This window comes from Brassica napus, chromosome C6 (assembly GCF_020379485.1).
Source record: "Brassica napus cultivar Da-Ae chromosome C6, Da-Ae, whole genome shotgun sequence".
Taxonomy (NCBI): Eukaryota; Viridiplantae; Streptophyta; class Magnoliopsida; order Brassicales; family Brassicaceae; genus Brassica; species Brassica napus.
The window spans coordinates 36,758,323-36,765,726 of record NC_063449.1 but is presented as its reverse complement, the minus strand read 5'-3'; the positions used below and the strand labels follow the sequence as shown (position 1 = coordinate 36,765,726).

The 7,404-nt window shown below is 34.8% G+C and overlaps 1 pseudogene; it reads right to left on the bottom strand.

The window, feature by feature from the left end:
* Positions 1–674: 674 nt before the first annotated feature.
* Positions 675–3,950, bottom strand: LOC106448536 (annotated as a pseudogene).
* Positions 3,951–7,404: the final 3,454 nt, after the last annotated feature.

Sequence of the window (7,404 nt, the reverse complement as noted above, 5' to 3'; positions counted from 1 at the left end):
TACGTACTTTGTTTATATCTCAACATATTAAATATAGGTGTTTTATACTTTAATAAAATTACTAATACTTTCATTAACACAATTATAAATTTATATAAATCATTATATATTCTATTAAAAAATAAATGTATGTATATAATAAAGATTTGTTTAAAATAAAATTATTGTTGGATAAGCTTTTAAAATAAAAAGCATTATTATAATTTAATAAGAAGTATTTAAAAATTATACTTAAAATAATTTCTTTTGAGTTAAAAATGAAGGGAACCATTTGACCAAAACTCAAACTTATTTTAAATTTGCATCATTTTAATGGAAAAAATATATAAGGGTAGCATTGGAAATGTCTCATAAAATCAAAAAAGCTAAAAAAAGCCTAAGTAAGCTCTGGTTCATCTCTAATTTATGGTTAGCAGTACGTGTCTTGCAAGATTATAGTATGATGATGCTGCTGAGTATTACAAACGAACAATGTATAAAAGATTTTTTCTCAACATTTAGATAATCTGTAGATTTTTAAGCGCCTATAAACTTTCCCACTAGTTTCGTCTTAATTATTAAATTAACATTTGCATATGTAGAAAACGATAGTTATTTTTGCTAATTAAAAGATAACCCTATGAAAACAAATTATGTAAATTAGAAAACTAAATGATAAATAAAAAGAAAGCTTCAAGAAGAAACTTTGATATTCAAGTAGTCATGGTAGAAGAATGTTAATAATCTAGAGAGCTTAAATAATGGGGAAATATTTGGTAGCCGAAACAACTTCAAATTCGATCTCAATATTCAACGCATCTTCTTATCCAAGTAAACCTTCTGAAGTTCATCTAAAGACAAGAACTGATCCCAACCCCAACCGGTGTTTGATTCAATGTGCCAGTCATACACTGCAAGAAAATAATAAAGGAAACATGGTTACTAGAGAAAGGGAAACATTGTTACTAGAGAAAGGCAAACACCAAATGAATGTCAGTACTTATCAAGACAATAACAACTGTGAACTGTTATTTAAGAAAAAGTAACTGTGTTTAAGAAAATACATTGTCGTGCCCAGTAGTGATTAGATCCAAGTGGGTCAAGAAGTCGCACATGTCCTTGCATGAAAATCTTCTCATCTGCTTTCGGTGCATGACTGTCAGCTAAAGAGAGAAAAACGGATAACCATTTGCCATCGGCTCTAGAGAATCCCTTTGGATAGAGCTTTAGAACCCTAAAGAACATTAATGATTGTAAACTTGTAAGTATCATGACGATCTATTTCCCCTCATAAATATCATATAGCACTATATCTCCACCGAACTATGATTTAGTGCTAGATCTCCCCGAATTTAAAGTTATAAACATATTTTTCCTTGAATGTAAACTTATTTATCCCTAAATCAATGGTTCTAAATTTAATTGCACATAAACCATGATTTTAGTTGGTTTATTGTTAACCAAATCATTTTTAACCAGTTAAACCAATATAAAATCAAATTTTAAATAAACCCATACCCATACCCGTAAATAATCCAACCCAGTTTCTTTCTTCTTCTTCACCCGACTCGTTTTTTATCTTCTTCTTTCTTCTTCTTCATCGAATTACCCAGAGCAATAAAAAACAGTCAAATATATCAAACGTATCTATGTCAAAGTCAGTATCGATTGCTCAATCCCTTAATCACTCTGTGATTGCTCTCAATAATTCATGTAACTCTCTGTATATAATATATATATATATCAGTCAAAGTTTCAACTACTTTCTCTTCTCCACTGATCTCAATCCTCCAATCCACGATCAGGTTGAAACTTTTGGTCACTCTTTTCTTTTTTTCTTGAAATAATCTGAGAAAATGGGCGGATAAGTTATCGACTTCCTCGGAATCTGAGATCGATGTAACAAACAAAGCTCACGAATTTTAGATTTTCTATGTTGAAATCTGAACATTTTTTTACGGTTACTTCTAGTTGCTGATTGACACATTCAGCAGGTCGATGAAGAAGACGAATTAGAAAAGAAACAAATAATGTGAGTCGGGTGAAGAGTAAGAAAGAAACCGGGTCTGACTGGGTCGGGTTTTTATTTTAAATTGAATTTTGTTTTGTTTAGCTGGTTAAAAATGATTTGGTTAACAATAAACCAACTAAAATCATGGTTGCAATTAAATTTAGAACCATTGATTTAGGTAGGCCTGGACATTTCGGGTATCGGTTCGGTTCGGTTCGGATATTTCGGGTTTCGGGTAGTTTGGATAGGGGCTAGAGGATCCATTTAGTACTTGACCTATTTTCGGTTCGGTTCGGTTCGGATAGTTTCGGGTTCGGTTCGGTTCGGATAGTAAATGTAGGAACCGAAAAATATCCGGAAAAGGTTCGGTTCTCATTTGGATCCGGTTCGGATTCGGATAGTTCGGGTAGTTCGGATAATTTGGATAAAATATCGGTTATTTAGGGTAAAATATCAAATAATTAAGATGATTTACGTAAAAAATTTGGATATTTTGGATTATATTGGATATTTCGGATAAAACTATCCGGATACTTTCGGATACTTTCGGGTAGTTTGGATACTTTATAATAATTTAGTTATCATAAACTATTTTCAGATACTTTTAATAGAATTTTAAATTTAAAATATATATTTAATGATGTTATATGTATATATAATTAATATTTTTATATATTCGGGTACCTGTTCGGTTCTCGGTTCGGTTCCGGTTCGGTTCGGTTATTTCGGATATAAAAATATAGGAACCGTTCGGGTATTTGAGGGTATTGGTCCGGTTCCGGTTTCGGGTATTTCGGTTCGGTTTCGGTTCGGTTCTTCGGTTCCGGTTATTTTGCCCAGGCCTAGATTTAGGGATAAATAAATGGGTAAATCTCCAAAATAGCACATTTCTAAGTTTATCTCACAAAAATAGCATTAAAAACTAAAATGACCAAAATAGCATTTTATCTTTTGAAAAAAATAATTTTTTTTATTTTTCAAAATTTGAAATCTTATCCCAAAACCCCATTTCCCAACTCTAAACCCTAAACCCTAAACTCTAAACCCTAAACCATAAATCATAAATCCTAAACCCTAAACCCCACCCCTAAACTCTAATCCCTAAACCGTAAACCCCACCCCTTAACTGTAAACCCTAATGTCTAAATTAATTTACCATTGGGTATAAGTGTATATTTATCTCTTTTGATAAAACATTAAGTGTTATTTTGGTCATTTTTACTTTTAGAGGCTATACTTGTGACAAAAAAAGTTTTAGTGTTATCCTAGTCATTTTCTCTAAATAAATTTACATTTTTCAATTAAAGGAAAAATAGGTTTATAACTTTAAATTCGGGGAGATCTAACATTAGGTCATAGTTCGGTGGAAATATTGTGCTATATGATACTTAGGAGGGGGAAATAGACTGTCTTCTGTATAATAGTCAAAAATGTCGCTGGATATACTTGCCATTCCATTCCTCCCATTGAAAAAGAGTTTGATACGTGAACTTCTCGACAGTCCATAAATACTTGGGATGAGGAATTTTAACTCAGAAAACTTCTCGACAGTCCATAAATACTTGGGATGAGGAATTTTATCATCAAAAGAAAGGATTTCCCAATTGGTAGGGGGTGGAGAAACTATGACATTAACACCAAACTCGCATTGATCACCTTCGAAGATGTATCCATTTCCGGAGCTATTGAAAGTATCATATGAAAGAACTTGCCCCAAACCCCACACCGTTTTTGCTACGAAATTTCTTTTTGCTACGACCCCACACCGTTTTAAGTGCATTGAAACGCTTTACTTCCACATCTGAATATATAAAATATATTTCTGACTTATATATACACATCTTTATTTAAGAGAGAGACAGAGCATAATCAGAAGTAGCTTACCTTGAACAGTAAAGTACTTTGTTTTTCTTCTTCTTGCTGTCAATTTCCACGTACATTGAAATAAATCCACTCCCATCGTCCATTGAAATCAATTTCCTTTGGGGTATACAATCAGTGTCCTATTTTTACAAACAACAAATTTTCACTAAAAATAAAATATTATGAATATACCCTAAAATATTATGAACATACATGGTGGCTGGCGGGCCAAAGAGAAAATAATATGCAGAATAAGCAAAAAAAATTGCATTAGCTAGAGAAGGTAAGATACTCTTTTCAAAAAAATTACCAAATTCTTATCATATTTTCATGCTTTTTTTTCCAGAAATTTGAGAAAAGAGAACAAAACAACTACTACTTTGTCCCCTTCGAATTAAAACTAAAATCTTTGTCCCTATAGTATAAACAATAATGTTAATCCCGTTTTGTCCTTTCTATTAATTTTGAAATACATATATTAAAAAAGTCATGTAATTTACTCAGGAAGTAACTAAGAAGTAAAAAAAAAAACAGATGCAGAGTAAAAAATCATAACATGTCGTCGACTCCAACTTTGCTTTCTCTCTAACGAAGAGGCGGCGATTAGGTTTCGTTATCGACACCATCTTCTCCGGCTGTCTTAGTTCGACGGAGACCTTGAACTCATCGTCACATCTCTCCTTCGTCCTCCTTCTTTCTTCTCTCCTCTCTAAACACGACAGAGTAGGATTACTTTGCAATCTCCGCCGGCTACAATTGAAGTTGTTCAAGCTCGGGAGAAGCTTCTTGTCGCTGATAAAGGACGATTAGCTTCACGTTGTTCTTCTCTTCCTCTTACTTCATCTCGGTTCTAAAATCTTTGAGGTTAGGGTTTCGAAATCCCCTTTATGTTTTCTTGATGTGTTGATCTTAATTTCTTTATTTTCATGCACTAGGAAATCACCTAAGTTGTTCTACGGACGAAGAGATTGACGTTGTTCGATTTTCATCTCGGTTTCTCTTTCCCTAAAATTGAAGTAAGGTTTTGAGATCCCCTTTTCGATTTTTTTTTTTGATTTAGTTGATGTTCATATCTTAGTAAAAGTTTGAATGGAGTAGAAATCAAATTGATTCAAGTTTAGTGTTTGAAATTTATTTTTTGTTGACATTTTAAGTTTGAATTGAGTAGAAATCAAATCGATTATGCATTATGTTTGTGAGGGGGTTTGGTTATACTTGAATGTTTTATAGTTTATCAAAGATGATATGGAGTTATATGTTCCTTATGTACTAGGAAGAGAGTGAATTGTTTAAAAACAAATTAATTCATGTTGATGGTTTTCATTGTAGTTTGCGGTTGAGTTGATTGTGAGTTACATGGCAATATAAAATGTTTACTAGTTTGATTGCGAGTTATAGTTTGATTTCCTTAAGGCATTACTAACGAGTTGAAGTTATTGCTTTTATGTTTTATAGGAATGGCATACGAGTTTCCACAAGCATACTTGAAGAAGGATCTGAGACGCAAATTGATAAGATTAACAACACGTGTAGACGTACAATTCTGGAGGAAGTGAAGGGTGTTTTCAACATTGAGTATGACGAAGTTTTGAAAGATCCTGTCTTCGGTCCGCTTTTGGCAATCATAGAGAACAAGCTCATCTACTCAGGGAAGATCATTCACAGCTTCATATGCAAGCAGCTCAAAGTTTCGAAGCTTCACGAGCTGTGGTTTCTATTTGCAAAGAGGCCTCTTAGGTTTTCTGCGCAAGAATTTCATGCTGTGACAGGATTGAAGTTCAAAGATGAACCTGACATAAACTTCAATGATTGGAAGGATGATAAGGGGTTCTGGAGCAATGTGCTGAGGAAAAATAGAAAGGTCAACTTATTCATGATAAGGACGAAGCTTCTTCACGAATGCAACAAGTGGACGTATGTGGACAGGGTTAGGCTAGTGTATATGTGTGTCATACATGGATTCCTCATAGCTAAGGATTCAAGAGTGTTCATCCCTCATGAATACATCCGTTTGGTGATGGATTTTGAGAAGATGAGGATGTATCCGTGGGGTCTTCACGCGTATGACGAGCTGCTTGCATCAATACTCAAAGCAAGGAGAGATTTGCATCTGAAGAACAGTTACGTGTTGGATGGATTCTCCTATGCGTTTCAGATATGGGTTATGAAGGCAATCCCAGACATTGGTAGTATGGTGGGTAAAAAGATAAAAAAAAAACATGACCAAAGTGAGATGTAGGAATTGGAAAGGAAGTGGAAAAGTTTCATATGCAGATATCAGCAGCCTAGAGTCCCACTTTAATAAGGTAATAATTTTTAAAAAATTATATTCGGTTCAGTTAACAAACAAAGAGTAACTTTATTGTTTGGGTTTGTTCTTGTCAGGGAGAGCTGTTCCCATTTATATCTGCTACTGGGAACAATGATGTGGTTGATAACATTGAGTTCTATAGGGAAGATGAGAAGAAAGATGAACGAGTTGGTCGTATTGTTACTCTTCTCAATGCCAAACAGGATTGGACGGAATTCGTATGGGAAGTCGAGGCTTTGCCTACAACTTTGGAGCTTTCTGATTCAGAAAAGGATGGAGAGAATGTTGAAGTCGAAGATGTCATAGATACACATGTAGAGGAACCGGCTGTTGTTGCAAGAAGGGGCAAGCGTAAGCTAAATGATCCTGGTGCGGAGGCTCGAAAGAAAGAATTGCTTTGTCAACGGGCGGCTGAACATAACAGTGGTATCTCCAGTGGAATGAAGACTTTCATTGAAGGTTTGTTCACCTCCGCTTTCAACTCTTTCAAGGAGGTGGTACAGATTGACATCCAAGAGCGTTTTGAGAAGGTCCAGAAAGAGATGGCTGAGCTCAAGCAAGCGGTGTCACAGATTCCGGGTCCTTCTGATACAATGGGAAAAGACAGCGCATCTGAGATTCTTTGTCCTTCAGCAACAATGGGGAAATCATCACAGAGTCTGTGTCCTGCAGCAACAAAGGAAAAAGGCAAAGGCAAGGTTGAGGAGAGTGTGGTTCCTCCTACGGTTCGTCGTAGCCCTCGGCAAGGAAGAAAGGTAACCATAAAATGAAGCTTTGTAATATGTCGGACTGTATTTTTGTTGTAATTTTCTCTTGACTCTTTTGTAATGTCATTGTTGTTTGCTTGTAATATCGGCTTGTAATGTATTTGGGTGTTTGCTATGAAGTGAACTTATGACTATGTTGATGACTGTTTTGGCTAATAATGTTAAGTTTGGTTTTATTAACAGGAGATTGAAACCGAAACTGATGATATAATGGATTTTTTGAAGAATTTGTCACAATCATCTACCCATGGGGAACCTTCATCTAAAAAAGAAGAAATGAGCACACAAGAGTATTTACAAGATGTCATGGGGAACATTTCTCAAGTATCACATGTTAAAGGTTTCGATCCCTCACAAAAAACGAGTGATGAAGAATCTCCTAAATGGGTTACTCCATTATCATCCTTGAAGCCTGGAGATTGGAGAACACCCACTCTCAAAGATATGGAATTACCTGAGGACCGGGTGAACGA